This window comes from Narcine bancroftii, chromosome 9 (assembly GCF_036971445.1).
Source record: "Narcine bancroftii isolate sNarBan1 chromosome 9, sNarBan1.hap1, whole genome shotgun sequence".
Lineage (NCBI taxonomy): Eukaryota > Metazoa > Chordata > Chondrichthyes > Torpediniformes > Narcinidae > Narcine > Narcine bancroftii.
Window position 1 is genome coordinate 39,795,394 of NC_091477.1, and position 20,534 is coordinate 39,815,927.

Here is a 20,534-nt window from a genome sequence, read left to right on the forward strand (position 1 = left end):
TACTGACTGGTCACTGCCCAGTCTGGCTATAGAAGTGGCCAAGAATGCAAAAAGTAGCAAATATAGCCAGGTCCATCACAGGCTCTGACCTCCCATCCATTGCAGACATCTATGAGAGGTATTATCCCAAAAAGGCAGCCAACATCATAAAGAACCCCTATCACCCTGGTCACAACTTCTCACCGTGACCTTTGAGCAGAAGGAACATAAGCTTGAAAACCAACAACTCTAGGTTCAAGAACAGTTTCTTTCCCAAATCTATTAGACACTTGAACCTCTCCTTGGTACATTAATGATGGACTATCTACACTATTGCAAGTTTCTTTTTGCTCTAGGATTACTGTGAATATTTATTATCTATCTTATATATTTATTCTCTCTTGTAATTTAATTTAATTCAATTAATTTGCTACAGTAAAACCCCTGTTATCCAGAATTCAGGCAACCAGTGGCCTCAAACAACTGGCAAAAAAACTCATGGAAAATAAATAGGTAAACAATATGGGTTTAAAATTAGTGTGCCTCACTCTTAGTTCACCAATCAAGCAACATGCAACCTCAAGCCACAGGAAAATTTACTTATCTGGCATCTACCAATCCCCATAAGTGCCAGATACCAGGGGTTTTATGGCATTAGAGTTTTTCAGTATGAATACCTGCTTGGCAGTAGCAAGTAAGAATTTTGGGTATATGCACATTGTACAATATATGACAATAAACTCATTATCAATGTTGTTGTCTAGAGTCATTGGTAGACTACAGACAATTAAGAGAACAGATCTCCTTTTCAAGTTTCTCTTCATTGAATTAGTTAAGTTTTATGATAATTAATTTGCTTCTTCATGACTGATACAATATTTTATTCTAGATGAATTTGATTGTTTATTAATAAGGAATTAGTTATTTTACTTCCAATACAAAAACTTGCAAAGATGAAATCAGAACAGAGGTTAGAAATAAGGAGCATATCTACAAAAAAAAATTGAAGCCTTTTTAGAAGTTTTTGTTGATATCAATGAGCTTTGAGTATCTATTTCACTAAATGTTCCTTGTGTACTAGGCACAAGTAGTCACAGTGCAGTGTAAATGACTAGCTTTAATTTCAATAGAAGCTTTAAATGTGTAGATAGACTGGAAGTCCCAGAGGACCTTTGAATTTGGAGCAGTGTAACTGTGTGAAAAACCACAGGGTCTTCAGTGTTGTCATTTCCTTCCAGTTCAAGTAGAATAACTCTTTTGAAAAACATTTCCTTTATAATCAATCGTCTTACTCGATGCACTGGCAGGACTTCACAAAAGACTAGATTGGAGTCAAGCCCAGTTCTCAGAAGGCCAAAATAAAAGTCTAACAGTTTGATTCATTCAGCACACGATGTTGCAAGTTTTTAAAATTACATTTGGTTCACAATATTATTTTTTACAAAATTGTTTTAACTTCAATTCATTTTGTGACTCAGATTATATTATGACTACTTTTATCTAGATTTAATGTATTTTCCTTGCCTTCTTTGGATTGCATCTTTTCCCAAGGTTGTATATAGTTCTCTGGCCTGATCAATATTTTTGTCATGAATCAATCCAAAAGTAAAACATTTTAACCAGGAGATTTCATTTCCCAGTAACCAGCTGAGATGAACAACATGAGAATGACCTGTAGATTTGAACTTTGATTTTTAAATAGAAGGTCATTTTTCATCAGCAGATAAAGCAACCAATAAAACTCAAGTTACAATTTGTCTTCCCTCTTCCCTCTCTCCATGTTTGGACTTGGCAAGCTGTGACAATGCTAATAATGTAAAGATTGTCGATCAGCCAATTGTGCATAGAGGCCTGCTGCTTCACGTGCCGAATACCTTCAGGGATCATGTTGCACCTGTTGTGGGAATGCCACCAAGTAACCAGTTTTGGAAGTGAAGAATTTAATTTTGCTCATTCCAGTAGTATCTCTTATTGATCAACACAAGTTCAATTTGCATTTGTCCTCAGGATAGAGTCAGGATAATCGATGATGTATGAATGAGGAAATGATTTAAACTTTTGTCTTTGAACAGGACCCTGATATTTCTCTAGTATCATGGGTTCAGTGCTGCTGGAGTTCAGCAGACCGCCGCTCCGGCACCTCAGGGGGCAGCTCGGGCACCTTATGGGGTCACTCCAGGCACCTCATAGGGCAGCTCCGGCACCCTCTTCTCGTCTCGTCATTTTTGGTGAGCTCCGGCATCTAAAAAATTAGCACTGCATCCCTGACTATTATGATTTTTACACAGAAATAAAAGAAAAATTCCGTTAGAAATTTACATACTTACCTCCAGAGTGGACATTTACAGAGAAAGCACTTTTACACTGCCTTCATGTGTTGCGGAGTTTGTCAGAGAGTGAACGTAGGTGGATAGCAATGCGGGCGTGCAATGTACTTCTGACGCACATTGTCACCAAGTGGACATCGTAATTCACGTCACTATCCTGCGGCCAAAAGGTGCAACAATTTCTTCCTCAGCATGGATGCAGAGGAGGTCTTGGACCTCAGATGCAGTCCAGTGCTTCGACATGGCCATCGTGGGTGCCTGCTGCATATGTTGAATGTGTCCTCAGTACGCTGCAGATTTAAAAGTTCCGTGTTGTCGTCGCAACCTGAACATGTCAGAGCGTGTCAGAGCACATCACCGGGAATCCATATTCATTAGCCCAGTTTCTTACAGAGTGCCTGTGGTCAAGTTAGACTGCAGCCGCTTTGTAAAAATGTGTAGGGGTCTTGGTGGAAAAATTATGAGATGAAATATAGCAAATAAATTCCGTCATGACATTTTTACACTGCCAGTGGAGCAGAAAATTCGTGCAAATTTTGTTTCTCAGTAGCTGTGTGAAAGTACCTTATAACAATCATCAGGGATTGTACTGGGATTTCTTCATTTTATCTTCAAACCCTTCATGTTCAAGTAGTTATGTGGTCTGTACTTAGATCAAGAATTGTACATAACAGGTGTAGGCCCTTTGGCCTATAATGTCTAGCCTGAAAGCAATGCCAAATAAAACTAAATCTTTTCTGGTTGCATGTGTTCCACACTCCTACATTGCCTGCATATTCATGTTTCTATTTATCAGGTTCCTAAAAGCTACAGTTGTATCTGTTTCCACCAATACCCCTGAAAGAATATTGCAGTATCTACCATTCGCTGTTAAAATCTTCCACCACATATTTCTTGCATCAATGCAGTCAGAAGAGGTACAATCTGTATTCTACTTTTTGCAGCATTCATAACTAACAATATTCAACATAAGTACATGCTGATGAAACTCAATTTTAAAGCTATTTATGACTTTAATAGTGGAATACATTGGCAGGGTATGACAGGCCCTTCCTTTACATCAGCCCATGCCGTGTTATTGCTGAGCATTATACCTGGACACTTGGTCAGTCCTCATGGTAACAAAATTTCCTGTTAACTGCTTATATTGAAAGTTCATAAATGTGCTGAAGACTTCTGTTTTTGACAGGATATTTCCCAAGATCATCTGCCAAGCTGTGATAAGCAATTGTGTTTTTCATTATGTTATGCAATGAAAGATTACTGGCTTCCTGTGTTCCAAATGTCCTTCTGCATTCCAGTTCTAAATGTTATAGCAGCGAACCTGGAATTTGAACAAGCACTGACTGATGTCAGTGGTCTGTCAATGTGCCACAGTGTGAATTGTAAACACAGACAATTGCTTGAACAATACAAGGGCTCCATCCACACCTCCAGCTGCCCAGCCCAGACACACTTCCATGTATCTCCTCTCATCTGGGAAATGACTTAAGAGTGTGAAAACGTGCACTAACAGGTTTAAAGATAGTTTCTTCCCTGCAGCCATCAGGCTCTGAATGAACCCCATAACATTGTTATCTTCCTGTCCTTGCTCACCAGGATATTCTGCTGGTAGTTACATTGATGGATTCCTGAAAACATCTGGTCTGATTTAGATAAATTGAGAACCAAATTTGTGGTAATTGCCATGTTTTTTTTTGAAGGAAACAGTTCTTCAAGTTCGTTACTAGTGTTCAGATCCATTTTTTTACTTTCTTCCCAGCCTCTAGGTGGAGCAGGGTACACTGTCAAATAATCTTCCCGACGAACCACCATCATTTATTCCATTTCCTGTCATCTGATTCACATGCCATTAAACTGCCGAAAACGGTGAAGGAGTGCATAACATAATTCTCTGTCTTTGACTTAGAAATATTCTTGTCATTTGCCACTATGGAGAAGTCAGATAAAATACATACAAACTACAGGAATTGGTCTTTTAGCATGAAGTTGTCAAAACCAACTAGCCTTATGAAAACAGTTGTGCTTAATTTATTTGAAATCATGTTTCTCTTTTGTGCATGACTAAACAGGGCAAAATAATTTTTATTACTGGAGAGGGAATGAATAAAGTCGTATTATTTAGTAATGGTTTGAATATATTGTGAAGTGGGTTCTTGGAATGAGAGTCAGAGGTCAAATTGAAGTACTGGTCAAAAGTCCAGTGCTTTAATCATCTGAAACTTGCTGATTTGAGAAGGGAACCTTCCCGAATCACACACTCCCGACAGTAACTGATACTCTTGTGGAATGAATATCCAATTCAGCAATTACTAAACAGTTCGTTCCTCAGTTCCTCAACATTTAGCTGATTTGAACATTTGAACAAGCTTCCTTTGTTTAGTTTCTGCTTTTTAGGACTTTGATCTGTACACTGGAATGTAACTTGTGATTTAGTTTTCTTTTTATTTTGTAAGTGCTCTTAAGGATATTCTGCTTTGAGCAAATCAATCTCAGAGCATTAACTCTTTACCTAATTGAGTCAAAAAGACCTTAAATTCTTGACTAAGATTGTAAGCCAAATGTGTCGATGCTAGAAACTTGATACAGAAAAACTGTTTTAGAAATATTCAGCAGATCAGACAGTATCTATGAAGCAAGAAACCAAGTTAATATTTCAGATCAATGTGACTTTATCAGACAGAATGTGGTAGTCAACATGGCTTTGTTAGGGGCAAGTCATAACTTACTCATTTGTTTGAGTATTTTAACAAAAAAGTGGTTGATTAGGGTAGAGTAGTGGATGCTGTCTACTTGGACTTTAGTAAGGCATTTGACAAGTTACCTCCTGGTAGGCTGATCTAGAAGATACCGGTGCAAGAGATCCATGGTAAATTGATAGCTTGGTTACAGAATTGACTTGTCCATAGAAGACAGGGTCATAATGGAAGAGTGTTATTCTGGCTGGAGGTCTGTGATCAGTGGTATTGGGGTCTCTGTTTGTGACATGAATAAGTGACTTGGATGGAAAAGTAGGTACATGGGTTAGGAAGTTTGCAGATGACACAAAGATTGGTAGAGTTGTGGACAGTATAGAGGGCTAACAAAGAATACAACAGGATATAGATCATTTAGAGATATGGCCAGAGAAACGACAGATGCCGTTTAGTCTGGACAAATCTGAGGTGCTGCATTTGGGGGGTCAAATGTAAAAGGGACATATACAGTTACAGTGCCCTCCATAATACTTTGGATAAAGATACTTTTTTCCTTTATTTTCCCCCGTGTTCCACAGTTTTAAATTTGTAATCAAATAATTTGCATGTGATTAAAATCTACATTCCAGCTTTTATTTGTATGTGTTTTGGTTTGCCATGTAGAAATTAGAGCACTTTTTATACATAGATCCCCCATTTCTGGGCACCATAATGCTTGGGACATTAAGCTTCACAGGTGTTTGTGAGTAGTACTCAGGTATGTTTAATTGCTTCATTGGTGCAGGTACAAAAGAGCAAGGTTTGCTTTGAAGCTTTTGATCACCTTTGGAATTTGTAGTGGCCATTTTTCAACATGAGGACCAGAGTTGTGCCAATGAAAGTCAAAGAAGCCATTATGAATTCTGAGGTGTATAGAAACATCTTATCCACTCAAGTTTGAGCTAATGCCTCTAAACTCATTGGATGGTGCTTCATTCCATAGCAAGACAATGATCCCAAACATACTGCTAAAGCAACAAAGGAGTTTTTCAAAGCTAAAAATTAGAAAATTATTGAATGGCCAAGTCAGTCACCCAATCTAAATCTAAGTGAGCATACCTTCCATATGCTGAAGAGAAAACTAAAGCCCCAAAACAGGCAGGAGCTGAAGATGCTGCAGTAGAGGCCTAGAAGTGTATCACCAGAGAAAATGCTCAGCACCTGATGATATCTATGAACCACAGACTTCAAGCAGTCATGGCAAGTAAGGGATATGCAACAAAATTCTAAACTACTTTAATATACATATCATTGCTCTGTCCCAAATATGTTGGTGCCCTGAAATGAGGGGACTATGTATAAAAAGTGCTGTAATTTCTACATGGTCAAATCAAAATGTATACAAATAACCTTGAATAAAATCTGGAATGTGCACTTTAAATCACATGTGAATTGTTTAATTCCAAATTTAAAACTGTGATGCACAGGGGAAAATGAGGGAAAAAAGTGACATTTTGGAGAGAATTGCATTGACAGGATGTGCTTTTAGCATTGATGTGCAGAGGAATCTGGGGGTCCAGGACCATAGCTCATTGAAAGTGGCATTCAAATAGGGTGGTGGAGGAGATGTGTAACATACTTGCCTTCATTGAGTGGGGCACAGAGTGCACATACAACACATTACAGAACGTGTTCCTATCAAGAGGAATAGAATATATGAGCAGAGATGTGATCTTGATGCTTTATAAGGCACTGCTGAGACCACACTTGGAGATTTGTGAGCAATTTTCAGCTTCTCATTTAAGAAAGGATGTGCTGACATTGGAGAGGATTCAAAGGAGGTTCACAAGAATGATCCCTGGAAAGAAAGGGTTTGACCTGTACTCAGAATTTAAAGGAATGTGTGGGGATCTCATTGAAACATTTTGAATGTTGAAAAGCATGGACAGAGTAGATATAGAAAGGTTGTTTTCCATGGTGAGAGAGTCTAGGACAAGAGAGCTCAACTTCAGGATTGAAGGGCATCCCCTTAGAAGAGTGATGCGTACAAATTTCTTCAGCCAGTGTATGGTAAATCTACAGAATTTGTTGCCACGGGCCATTGTGGAGGTCAGGTCATTGGGTGTATTTGAGGCAGAGATCGAGCGGTCTTGATTAGCCAGGGGATAAAAACTAATGGGGAGAAGACTGTGCAGTGGCGTTGAGTGTGAAAATGAATCAGCTCATGATTAATTGGCAGAGCAGACTCCATGGGCTGAATAGCCTATCTCTGCACCTACAGTATGTTTTATGATTTTATGGCCTTAAAATTAAGGAAATAGGCAGGCTGGTGTTAAATCATATCAGCTCACGTCTGACTGGTGTTATGGATACATTCCAGTTCCCCTATCGTAGCAACAGGTCTATGGTGGATGCCATCTCATTGGCTCTACACAAAGCCCTGAACACCTGAACAGTAAATATGCATACATCAGGATGCTCTTTATCGACTACAGTTCAGCATTTAACACCATCATCCCCTCAAATCTGATCAGCAAACTCTAAGACCTGGGACTCAACACCCCACTGTTTAATTGGATCATGAATTTTCTCACCTCCAGACCAGAATCAGCGAGAACTTCTCCTCCACAATCTCCATTAGTATCAGAACACCACAGGGCTGCATTCTTTGCCCCTATTCTACTCACTTGACACCTACGACTGTGTGGCTCGGTATGACAGTACCACCATCTACAAATTTGCCAATGATGCCACGGTAGTGGGTTGTATAAGGGAAGGGGATGAGTCAGCCTACAGGAGGGAGAAAACTGGGCTGAATGGTGCACCAACAACAACCTTGCACTCAATGTCACTAAAACAAAGGAGCTGATTGTTGACTTAAGGAAAGGAAAACAAGAGTTATAAAATCCAGTAATCATTTGGGGATCAGAGTTGGAGACGGTGAGCAAATTAAGTTCTTGGGAGTCACTATCTTGGAGGAACTTTCCTGGATCAAACACACTAATGACATCATGAAAAAAGCACGTCAGCACCTCTACTTCCTCAGGAGTTTGTGGAGCTTTGGTATGACACCTGAAACCCTGTCAAATTTCTACAGATGCCTGATGGAAAGTGTGCTGACCGGTTGCATCCCCATCGGGTATGGGGACACCAAATGCCCCTGAGTGTAAAGCACTCCAAAAGGTAGTACATGCAGGTCACCCATTTGTAGGGCTCATTTAAATCATGATTATCAACAATTAGACATGAAGTTGTTGACTCAAGTAGGTATTTAAACAGGCAAATCTCATTAGCATAGCACACTTCTTTGAGCTTGATTTCATTCTGTCTTGACTCTGGGAGACTGCAATTTGCAGGAACTCACAATGTATCACAAAATATCTGAGAAATTTGGAAGACAAAACATGAAGAATCAAGAGAACATAGAACAGGAACAGGACCTTTGTCTCACAATGTCTGTACTGCATTTGAACTAAAACAAGAAAAAACTCCAGAGGGTTGTTAACTCAGCCTGCGACATCACAGGCATCAGACCACTCCATTGAAGACATCTACATGAGGCAGTGTCTTAAAAAAGCAGCCTCAATCCTCAAAGGCCCCCACCCAGGCCATGCCCTCTTCACTCTGCTGCCATCGGGGAAAAGGAACGAGAGTCTAAAGACAAGCACTCAATGGCACAAGGGCAGCTTCTTCACTGCTGCCATCAGATTTCTGAATAATCAATGAACCTAAGGCATTGCCTTACTTTTAGAATACTATTATTTTTTTAATTTATTATTGTAAGAAGAATATAATATGAATGTTTACATTGCTGCAAAGCACTGAATTTTGTGATATGTTCATAACAACAAGTTTTGGTTCTAAATCTGATTCTGATTCTGAACTTTATGTCTTTCTTGTGCCTGATACATCTCACTCTATTCCTACTATTAGTGAAATATTCTACATTATTACAGTCAACATATTTCCCTTTTTGGGTTACCTTTTGCTAGAATAGCTTCTTGTGTGCTTTTGTTCTTGTTGCTAGGCATTTCTTTCCTACTGTGTAAAATGAGTTTCAAAAAGGGATGTTGGCAAACAAGAAAGCGACTTAAAATGACAAAAAAATTAAGGTCCATCACTTTGTAGGTCAACGATTATCAAAATTCAACCATTTAATTTAAATGTGTACAATTGAATATTATTATGCAGTTAAACCTGATGAGTCAAAGACAGATATTTGGAAAGTGTGTCACAATCATTACACTGCACATTACAGCAGACTTAAATATAATCAACACATCTTCCTAATATTGAAGATATTGTGAGGAATATTTTCTTTGGAGCCCAATTAGGTAAAACTGCGCACAATCATTTTCCTTTAACGTGATGATTTTGTGAATGGTGTCTTTCAACAATTATTTGTAAACATAATCTTCATCCATGCCAATACTACTCTACTTCCATTGTACTCAATTTAAGTTGATCTTCTTTGACATAATGGTCAATAATTGTCCAGCCTCAGATCAATTTCCCAGGACAGTTCAGGCACCTATATTATCAGTCAGCTGTATTACAGTTGACAGCAATCTATTGGGATTGTTAAAGAGGGCATACCTTTATAGGAGAGGACATTTTCTTAGGCATCAATTGATTTGGAGTACATTTAAATAGAAAATAGTAAATGGATCTTTCAAGCATTTTATATCAAGTTTGTCAGTTTATCCTTCTCTAGCATTTGAACAGGTTGCAGATACTTCTCGAATAGACATGAGAACTATTGTGTGCTTGCCATTCTGGTCTGTAATGACTGATGACCTATGCTTATTTTTTGTTCCATAGAACATGCTCAGCAAAGGTAGGTCCAAATTCTATTGCCAAAGCCTGATAAAATGCCAAACCTAGCTTTTGAACATAAAGCTACACGGACTAACAAAATATTGCATTGTTTTTAAAAATTTAGACATACAGCACAGTAACAGGCCATTTCAACCCACAGGTTTGTGCCACTCAATTTACACCCCATTAACCTACACCTCAGGTATGTTTCGAACAGTGGGAGATGTTACAAACCCAGAGGTCCTATGAACCCAGCAGTAACAGATATTCACCAAGACAAATGGTTACTTAAACAAAAGTTGCTTTTAATTATCTTTAAACATGAAAATAGAATCAAACTTTAACTTATCACTATTGACTTACTTCACCTAACTTAACCTCCTTCTAATTCTAAGCACACATGTATGTAATGTGTGTGTGTGTAAGTTCAGAAAAGTTCTTTGGCTCACAGTCCAATCTCACTTCTCCAAGTTCACTGGTTGCAGGCAATTCTTATACTGTGCACAGAATTTAACATTTATAAAGTTCACCAGGCTTTGGTGCTTGAAAGGTAAAAGGTTTCCACTCAGGAAGGTTCTTGTCAGTTTTCAGAGGGAGATTTGTTGTTCCAGGACCTCCACAATTGATTTCTTTTTAATCAGCCATTCCAGTGTCTTGCTGAGGAAACTTGCCCCTTCAGCATTCTCCAGATGATAACCTTTTTTCTTTCAGGTCACCACAGAGTTCCTTTTTGTTTCTCTTATTCCAAGTGAAACATTAGACAGCCAGTCCCCTCCTCTTGCATGAACCACAAGGGCTTTGACCAGGCTGAAATAAGAACCCATCTTCCAAATGGGGCTTTCCACAAGCTTGCCAGCTTGTCCTGTTCCAGTCCCAGCTCCTGTTGCTGGCTGTAACACTGTAGAAGTGATCTCTGTATGCTCACTTTGGCAGCACATATACTAAAATTGGAACAATACAGAGAAGATTAGCATGGCCTCTGCACAAGGATGACATGCAAATTCATGAAGTGTTCCTGTGTGTGTGTGTGTGTGTGTGTTTGTGTGTGTGTGTGTGTGTGTGTGTGTGTGTGTGTGTTTATTTCTCTCTCTCTCTCTCTCTCTGAGAGAAAGCCTGTTTGACTCTCTCTGCTTGCAAAACCACATGACCCTCTTAGAACAGCTCCAGACAATCTGCGGCTCAAACAAGATCTTTCATCTGTTGCCTTTTTGTAAATAACAATCCATTGATAAAGTCTTTTGGGCACTCTCCAAAGCTCTTGCAAAGACTGTTGGCCCCGACATGTCTAGCATGGGGCAGAGCTCCAGTATTTTAAATAAGATCTGTTTTAAAGTGTTTGTATGTGACCTACTCTAACAAACCTTTCCCAGTTTATCTCCCAAAACATTCCTATATACTCTGTCACAGAGGAAACTGGAGTCCTTGGGGAAAACCCTTGAAGACACAGGGAGAATATACAAACTCCTTACAGACAGCGTGGAATTTGAACCTAAGTCCTGATCATTGTGCTAACTGCTACACCAACTGTGTCACCCAAAAGACATCTTAGAGAACAATTGGGTTACTGTGCTCTCTGTATTTGTGTGACTGCAATGGTATTCTTTACCTAATATTCATCAAACCTGTGTTCTATAAATGTATTAAATATAAAAATTATAACAATGTTTGCCAAGAAGGCGAACACAGCAATGTGAGTGATAATGACCAGCTATCTTTCTGAGGCAGCTATTCCCTAAAGAGTCTAGTAAATTTAATATCCTCCCAGAATCAACAAAAAAAGGAAACAATTATAAAACTGTAACTACAGGCAGCTCTTTGAAGCCCATTTGATATCCTTGCATTGTTGACTACTGGTCAATTGAGTCAAATCAATATAAAAAATACAGTACAGCTTTCACACTGCAGAGCTATGAACAATGCAAGAAAAATTCATTGCCATCAATTTCAGAGAACATTTCTGGATGTGGGTGGATATGTGTTTTTCATCTGAACTATATTGGATTAAATCTTAATTTGAGAAGGAAGTAAAAGACCCCTTTAACCTCCATTAAATATATATCCATATTTATGGTGCTGGCATAGGTATGGACCCCTGCAAAAGGACATTAATGACAATAAACAGTACATAAGAAATCTTAGTTGGTATTATTTACATAATTTATACACCAAAAGGAAATTGATCAAAGAGTTGTAGTAAAATAAGAACATTACCAGGTCAAGTTACACAAAAGGTTTGCCTCCTGAAAAAAAATTGGGGATTATGATAGACAACTTCAAGCTAAACACAAAGATAATTTAAAATTTTCTGTAGCATGTAGGAATTTGGAGAATCATTAATTAACTTTTATAAAATTTAGCATGTTTAATTGCAAAATGATGCTGACACATTGTATTAGTTTAACTGACCTAAAAATATTTTGCCGCTGATTTTCGTTTGAGACATTATCTGATTCCTCTCATGTCAGTGGCCAACAATAGTTGACCAGCATTGATGGATTCCAGTTGCCCTGATACCGCTTTTCCATAGTTGCAATCTCCTAGTGAAACCTTTTTGCCATGTTCGTCCCTGACTGCACCAAGATCAGAAGGGAAAAAGGCCAAGTGCGAATGCAGAGAATGAATTTTCAATGAAGTGTTGCCCTTCATGGTTTTGTCTGCTTAAATGATGAGAGGAAATCACAAAAGTATGTTATGTCTAAAAAATGGTACGTGATATAAAAATGTTAAGGTGATTTTCATGATCAGCTGCCCAAAATCCATAAAATACACCCAAAACGGTTCAGGAAGCAAAATCTTTGTTGTCTGGTGTTATTAATGGTAGGAGGGTTATTTATGGCTTTCATAACAACCATGTGATTTGCCTGGATTGTAATAGTGAAGGATGTGCTTCTAAAGTACAGATATCATAAAATAGAATGCACTCGTGTTTAATTGAATCACTGCAATTGTAACATTCCACCATTCTCGGTGAAGACAAGAATTAAGCAGTGTTTTCTGACAGTAGTTGATAAGCGTTCAGCTGCATCATCAAACCTTCCCTTGCATCTGCTACTTCTGTTCATAATCACAATCGCCTTGTTGCCAGGCAGCAGAGCACTGGCTTCAATGCCCAACAGACACCAATTATGCAAATATTGCCAGGGACAAGATTATGCATAATCAGCTGTTGATGCTTCAGTCACATCTGCTCATCAATTTTGCAAATTTATGCTGATTCAGTTATAGCCTTTCCACTCATCAGTACGCCTGAAATCCTATCTGTCTGACATCGTCTCCATTTCCACTCCTGTCCTGTACTTGTATGAAATAAGGGAAGCTTTGACAATTAGAAGAATAACTGCATTCTGTATGACTGGTGCAAAATCCTTCCAAAGCATTTAGGATATTTTTCTTTGACATTCTCTAAGGTTGATTTCATCATGAAGAAAGCATGTACTTCCTCAGGAGTTTGCAGAGGTTTGGTATGACATAGGAAACCCTGGCAAATTGCTACAGAGGAAAGTGTGCTGACCAGCTGCATCATGGTCTGGTATGGGAACACCAATACTCCCGAGTGTAAAGCCCTGCAAAAGGAAGTAGACACAATCCAGGACATCACAGACAAAACCCTCCCCACTACCGAGAACACCTGTAGAGAATGCTGTCAACAGAAAGCAGAAGCAATCATCAAGGATCCACAACACCCAGCATGTGCTCTTTTCTCTCTGCAACCATCAGGTAAGAGCTATAGGTGCCAAAAGACTCACACCACTAGGTTCAGGAACAGCTGCTACCCCTCCACCATCAGACTCCCCAACAACAAACTCAATCAGGGACTCATTCAAGGACTCTTACTTTTGCACCTTATTGATTTTTTTTCCCTCTCTATATTGCACAGTCAGTTTGTTTACATTTCTTTATTTGTTTATGAGTACGTTGTGTCCAGTTTTTTTTTGCACAACCAATAATTAGTAATTCTGCCTCACCCACAGGAAAAAGAATCTCAGGGTTGTATGTATTCTGAAGATAAATCTGAAGTCTGAATCTGTCATAACATAAGGTGATTTAGCTTTGCCAAAATAGAATAGGTGGATGGGGGCTGAGACAAATAATTTTGATCAGCAGGGCCTCTGACTTCCTGTCCAGGGTCTTGTCTGTGTAGCCTTGGCTCCAAGCTTGTAGGAATCCACAGTCAGCCAATAAAAGTCATTGTTGTGGACCAGAGCAATGAAACTCTGCTCTCAAGTACATCACTGTGAATATGTGATGAATTGGTGGACTCAAGACAGATGGCAACTTGCTTGCTGTAGCTTAGATGTACCTTCTTCCTCCATCTGATCCCACCAATCATTGGTCCTGCCTTGTCCATTCACTAGACAGACATGGCACGAAAGTCATACTAATGCAATAAAGATTGAATTGGCTTTATGCCCTAAACAGATCAGGAGAAAACAAAATAAAATCTTGGAACATCACTGATTGCTGGAACATTTTCAACAAATTTTCTCATTTAATTTAAATTTAGACATACATCAAGGAAACAGGCCCTTTCGGCCATGAGCCCGCACCGCACAATTACATCCAATTGACCTACAACCCACATTTTGAACTGTGGGAAGAAACTGGACCACCCAGAGGAAACCCATGCAGATACAAGGAGAACATACAAACTCCTTTCAGACAGCGCTGGATTCGAACTCCAGTTGCTGGTGCTGTAACAGTGGAGCGCTGACCACTACGCTAACCATGCTGCACTTTTAGCCACATTTTTGTCTCTTAGACATTTAGTACAAAGGATATCTTATAAGGAGGATGTATACAATCCCTCTCTGTATTGGTAAAGGTCAAAATATCTCCATCCCGTACTCAAGCCTGAAATAAATTTTAGTTCCTTTGCTTATCAGGGGCCTAATGAAAGTGTGAAGTCTCCACTGCATGACTGGTGAAATCAACGCTTCATTTTTTAAAATATGCTTTCAAAATAAGAGCCATGGGGAACAGCTGCCATCTAAATGACTTCTCTTTAGTTCCAATCTCTAATGTTCTTCTCTGCTGATCTCTGTCACTTTATATCCCAATGGGGGCTAGTCCCCTTCTAATTCTTATCCATTCCTATCCTCCACAGTTGCTGCATCTATCTCCAGATCTCCTCCCCGCTGTTGATTAGTGTTGGTCTTGCCTGGCCTGATTCCACCCTTCTTCCCCCTCCACTACCTCACCCTACCCCACAGGCCACTGCCCACCCTACATTCCACCTTCATATTCATTCACCTGCCTCCTGCAGCCACTAAGTCTTGTTTTCCCCTGTACTTTGAACATTTGAACTGCAGAAAACAACAGAAAGGTTAAGTGACAAAGGAAATGAGACACAAGGTAAGATGATGACGCCTATTTTACATACAATTCTTATCCTCTCTGAGGCCCTCACACATTGTAATCTGGGATGTCAGAATTTCTAGGCCTTATAGACCACACCATTGAGATGTTGCTACATGCCAAAGATACTCCTTTGATAATTTTTGAAAGCATTTTTCTGTTATTCAAAGTGAAACTGGATGCAGACAAAGATAGTAACCTGACTAAAATTACGTAAGATGTACCAACTGCCAGTGTCAGTTATCTGTAAGATCCATCAGTACTTTGGAAAGGCCAGTGTCCCACTCTTTCCCCACAACACCACAGTGGGGACAGCACATGTTGACAAAACAATGGGTGTAATTCAACGCACAGTTGAACAGGAATGAGGGAAACTGTAGGAGCAGAGACTATGTTCAGTAACAGATATGGGAAAATCAAGCGTCATATGTATTTGAAATATACCCAGCTACTAAAAAATAGGGTGGAAATATGAAACAAATATGGCAGAGAATGGACATATTAATAGATCAGCTAAACCAAAGCATTGATCTTGAAACATTCTATCTTGAAGTAATTGAAAACAGAAATTAAACTTTGATCCTTTTTGGTCTCTGTTGCTCAGTTCCTGACTGACTAATCTGTCTGAGTAAACTTGAGTGAAGCCATTCTTTCTGAAATGCATTCACTCCTACCCCCAGTCACTGTCACCCCTATCAAATGAGGTAACAGAATTATCCACACCAACCTTGAACGATGCTGTACTGTAAAACAACATCTGTCTGATTGCTTCTGTGGCTTTCCCTCTAGTTTCCACTATCATCATGTGAGCTGTACTTTTGTGGAATGAAGTGGAACCTGAAAGCTGGTGACAATAGCAATTTAATGTTTTGTTATGAGAAGTGGGGGGTATATTCAAGCCCAAGTCAACAATTTGTTTAAATAGCCCTTGAGAATGCTGTAAGAGGAATGGAGGATGTTTGGTGATGGGGGGTCACATTATGGGTGAATGTGGAAACAAGTGTGATGAAGGATGAGGAGAAGGGAAACTTCATTCCTATTCTGGTCCAACAATGGAGAGGTTGGGAAGGGAGGCACAGATAAAGACAAATGAAGACATTTACTTTTTGCTCATACCTCGAAGAAGGGCTCAAACCCTTCTTTACCTCCTATGGACACTGTGAGACCTGCTGAGTTTCTGCAGCATTTTTGTGTTTTTACTATATTCACAGTGTCTGCAGAATTTTGTGTTTCACTTCTCTCCTACTATTATCAGATTCTTGAATGAATCGCAATGGTAAAATGGTGTTGCCTTTGCTTTGTAACTCTACACTTTTGTTCAGTGTGTTACTTGGTGTACTATGTGGGAGGTGACCAACTGAACTGGTCGCAAAAAAAAACTTTTTCACTGCATCTCGATACATTGAAAATGAACTTGAGCCTGGCTAGTTCAATTATGGAATTCTCCATTGTATCATTGACATAGTTTTTTCCCTCCACATTGTAGGGTATTTCCAATATTTTCTTTTACTTTAGATTTCTACCAATGGTTATGCTCTACATTTTATAGATCTCATGTGTTTTGTTCTCTCTCCACTGCCTTATTTATTTCCTTGTGTTGATACTTCTCTGGATAGATCAGCTATAATTCATAAACACCGTTTTCCCTCTTCTAAATTGTTTCCAAAATCAATTGTGTCTCCTGAATAATTTTTGGTTCCCACCCCAACATAAACTCTCCATCTTGCTCCCTCTGCAACTCCAATGCCCCTTTTTGCTCATATCTCTGGTTCTGATGATCATTGCTTTGAAACATTAATTTTGTTTTTCTCTCCACAGATGGTGGCTGAGCAAATAAAGTGGGGGAAAATGGGTCCAATTTCTATTCTCCAGCAATCATACCTTTTCACCTCATAGTGTCATTTGCAGCCCCGATATCTTCATGACTTATACTGTTGTTGTAAATTTGAAGAGTTTGTTAAATATACATGTGAACCAATATTCCTCACATCCTGCTCATTAATTTGCAGAGAGACAACAAAACTGCTCCCATGTTCCTGAGAGACGACCCATAAACCAGAGGTCTTTGTGTAGCAGGGAATCCTGTGACTCCCCAATTGGCTTGATAGGCATTGACCTCTTCCTAGCTGTTAAAAGCTATTGAATTATTTTTTTAAAATATTTGAACATCAGTAGCATCTAAAAACTACTCCAATATATTTAAATAATTTAAAAGATTAAAACAAAATTTAAAAACACCTTAAAATATTAACAATGCTGAGACAAAGTTAAATAATCCACACATTCCTTTTTGTACAGCACTGGTAACCCCATTCAAGCCAGGCCCGCTAATAAAAAATGGGATGATCTGCAACTTGACTCGATGGTGAGTCCACTAATGGAACGGGAGGCTGGACACTCCTGCAGAACTGCCAGATTCCAGCCTGTGATCCTACAGTTTCTAGCAACAGATTGTGTGATATTCATGTGTATTGACCTGTGAAGAGAGAATTCTTCTTCAAACAGCTAAGATTCCTTTCCTTTTATTAGCCATGTCAAACCCCCATAAATTATGGGGCCAAGTGTCCTCCAATTTCCTCTCCACCTTTTACTTCCCCTCAAACTTCTCATTCTCCAACATCCCTCCTTATTCCATTTTGGCAGTTTCATCAGAAACTGCAAGGATATCTGCACATTTGCATGACATTGGTGTCACATATAGGACCATACTTTACATGTATATCACCAAGGTTTCCTCAGAAATTCCTTCCTGAAGCAGTAACATTGGAACCCTAGAGAAATAACATGATCTTTTACTGGAAATAAATGATTGCCACTCACTAAATGATTCCCCCAGGAATGAGTCACATTCAATAGATTTAGACAATGACATTGATGGGCTTATGTTATGAGCATCTGGCTATATAGATGGAAAGAAACATATGGGAACTAAGTAATGAGAACACGTTCAATGAGGCACATGCAGAGCCACCTATATTATTTCCATCTTCCCTTAGGGTATAGGAATATTTGACTTTAGCCCATTAAGTCTAAGCCAACTCATAGAATGACCCTACTCTCCCACTAACTTTCATGCATCTTATTCTTCCCGCATTCCCATCAACTCCTTACAGATTTTATCACTCACCTACACACTGGTGACACCTGCCAATTGATTTAAGAACCCACAACTCTTTGGGATGTGTGAGGAAACCAGAACACTTGGATGAAACGCACTGTCCAACTCCATAGGTAGCACCAGATGTCAGGACTGAACTGGATCACTGAGACAGCAGCTCTATCATCTGTGGCTATGTGCTACCCAATTCACCAACAAAGAATTGGACTCATTTGCACCTGTTTTATTTGTGTAAAATATAATGTTAACGATACAACACAGTAGAAGGCACTTCCGGCTCATGAAACCCATGCTGCCCAACTGCATCCAATTGCGTACCAACCCCATACTTTTGTTTGTGTTCAAAAAAAACAAAACGCCATTTTGAAAGGTGTGCACCCAATTCAGGTAGAGGCTGCATCCAATGGAATAGGTGAACCCAGTGTTCATGGGTACCCTAATGCAGGTTTCATTTTCCCATTTATTCCAAGCACATAGAGCACAGATTATTCTAGTTATTCAATGATAGAAATTGGACCAGAGGATCATGACCCGCATCCTTTGTAACGAACTCACAATAGAAGATGAGCATCAAGCTAAAAGCAGTGAACAATGATGCTTTTCAGGTTCCTACTGAGTATCGATCGGATGTTCAAAAAGAATCTCCTATTATTTTTTTATTTGAAAAAAAAAGGACAGCAATTTTGTGCAATAATCAAGGCCTGTGGGAATTGAATAATATACTTTACCTCAAGCTCACTAACTAGTTCTCAGAACCCTTGAGCTGTAGGCACATTTACCATTGATGGCTGAGTCTGAAGTTACCAGGGGTGACATTGAGGGAGGAAGAGTTCAATTCCACAGGATATTTCACCCAATACAAAAGCCTATATTTGGATTTGGAGACAGTTTTGAGGCTGTTACAGTCTTGGTCATCTTTTCTTGCAAAGATACTCACAACCATTGCTTTATTTGGACAAGGTCCTTTTCTTTCAAAGGTTGCACCCTGTTTTCTCTGCCTTTAGAGTTAACTAACTTAGCAGTAAGTTACCTAAAACAAGTGTGCACTTTGTTTTTAATTTAAAATGGTAGATATTGTCAGGCAAACCAACAAATCTAAAGCACCAGTGTGTCCTCAGGGGGCCCCTGAAGCTAACGAAATATCCCACAATAGAGAACAATATAACAAGATAGTGGACCAAGGGGAAGGGAGGGATTTTATTGCTGGTGATTTGAGGCATGATCAAAGAAACAGGTTTTTACAATTTTGGAAGAGAGAAGGATATAAAGATGGAGGAGTCTGGAAGACGACTGAAAGATATGTCCCTGAAATTGGAAGGAGGTAGGTGGTATAGGAAGGACAGGGATAAAGTAGACAAAATTATTAATGGATAAAATTTACAAATGTGAAGCATGATAATCAGTAATTATGAGAAGTGTGGAATATATAAGGCTGCATAAGAAAGCCTGCATTGACAACCTACCTTTTGTGGAACTGGGTTCTGATTGCCATCAACATTTGTATCATGGCATTGTGATTGTTCTCAGTCTCTCACCCTCATTCATTTTCAAACAGTCCTCAATTCTCTCAGAACTCACGATTCATGTGACCAGCTTTGAAATGACCCGTTCTTTCAAGCTTTCTATTTTAACCCTTCAGCTGCCAACGCTACCAAGACCTAAACTTATAATTTTGTATGCAGACAAGCTCAACTACATTGCACATGTTTAACTGTTAGCACAGAACTCCTGTAGTTAAGGCATTGGTAAATATTTAGGCTGCTTTCTTAAATTATAAATATATTTAATCTTAGCATCCAACATGCAAGTCATCATTGTATTCAACCTGATTTTTCAGATCAACAGAATGCTTATCACAAAAAAATGCTTTGATCAATTTGATCTTTTCAGCAAAATGAAATTAATCCTTCCAACTTAACCATGACTTCAATTTGAAATCAACTTATCCAAATGCAATGTCTCTGGCTGGTCGCACTATATCACTGTATGGCTCTATAGTGGACAGTGGAAGTTCTCAGCATGGCCAATGAATGTCATACCATAAAAGGAAAAAAATGTATTCAATATTGCAATGAAGTATAATGTTCATTGGTCCATTTACCACAATTTACACAAAGTTTGTTTGATTTTTCTAAGATGACCTGCCTTATTAGTAAAACCTTGCATAAAGAGTTAATAATTGTAATATTTTCTTGTAGGTGTCTCAATCTTAAGATTCCTAAAAAGAAGTTTGGGTTTTCTTTTTCCAAATATCACCAAATT

At 38.9% G+C, this 20,534-nt stretch overlaps 1 long non-coding RNA gene and 1 other non-coding gene across 2 annotated transcripts in view; both read left to right on the forward strand.

Annotated features, from left to right (window-relative positions):
* LOC138742890 (uncharacterized) overlaps positions 1-20,534 on the forward strand; it is a 146,054-nt gene that overhangs the window by 118,956 nt on the left and 6,564 nt on the right. The window contains exon 3 of the long non-coding RNA XR_011344499.1: positions 13,207-13,516. This is a non-coding gene — a long non-coding RNA (uncharacterized lncRNA). The remainder of the gene's footprint in view (positions 1-13,206; positions 13,517-20,534) is intronic.
* Positions 10,717-10,823, forward strand: LOC138743751 (U6 spliceosomal RNA). The gene has a single exon (XR_011345054.1). It is a non-coding gene; the product is annotated as a U6 spliceosomal RNA (small nuclear RNA).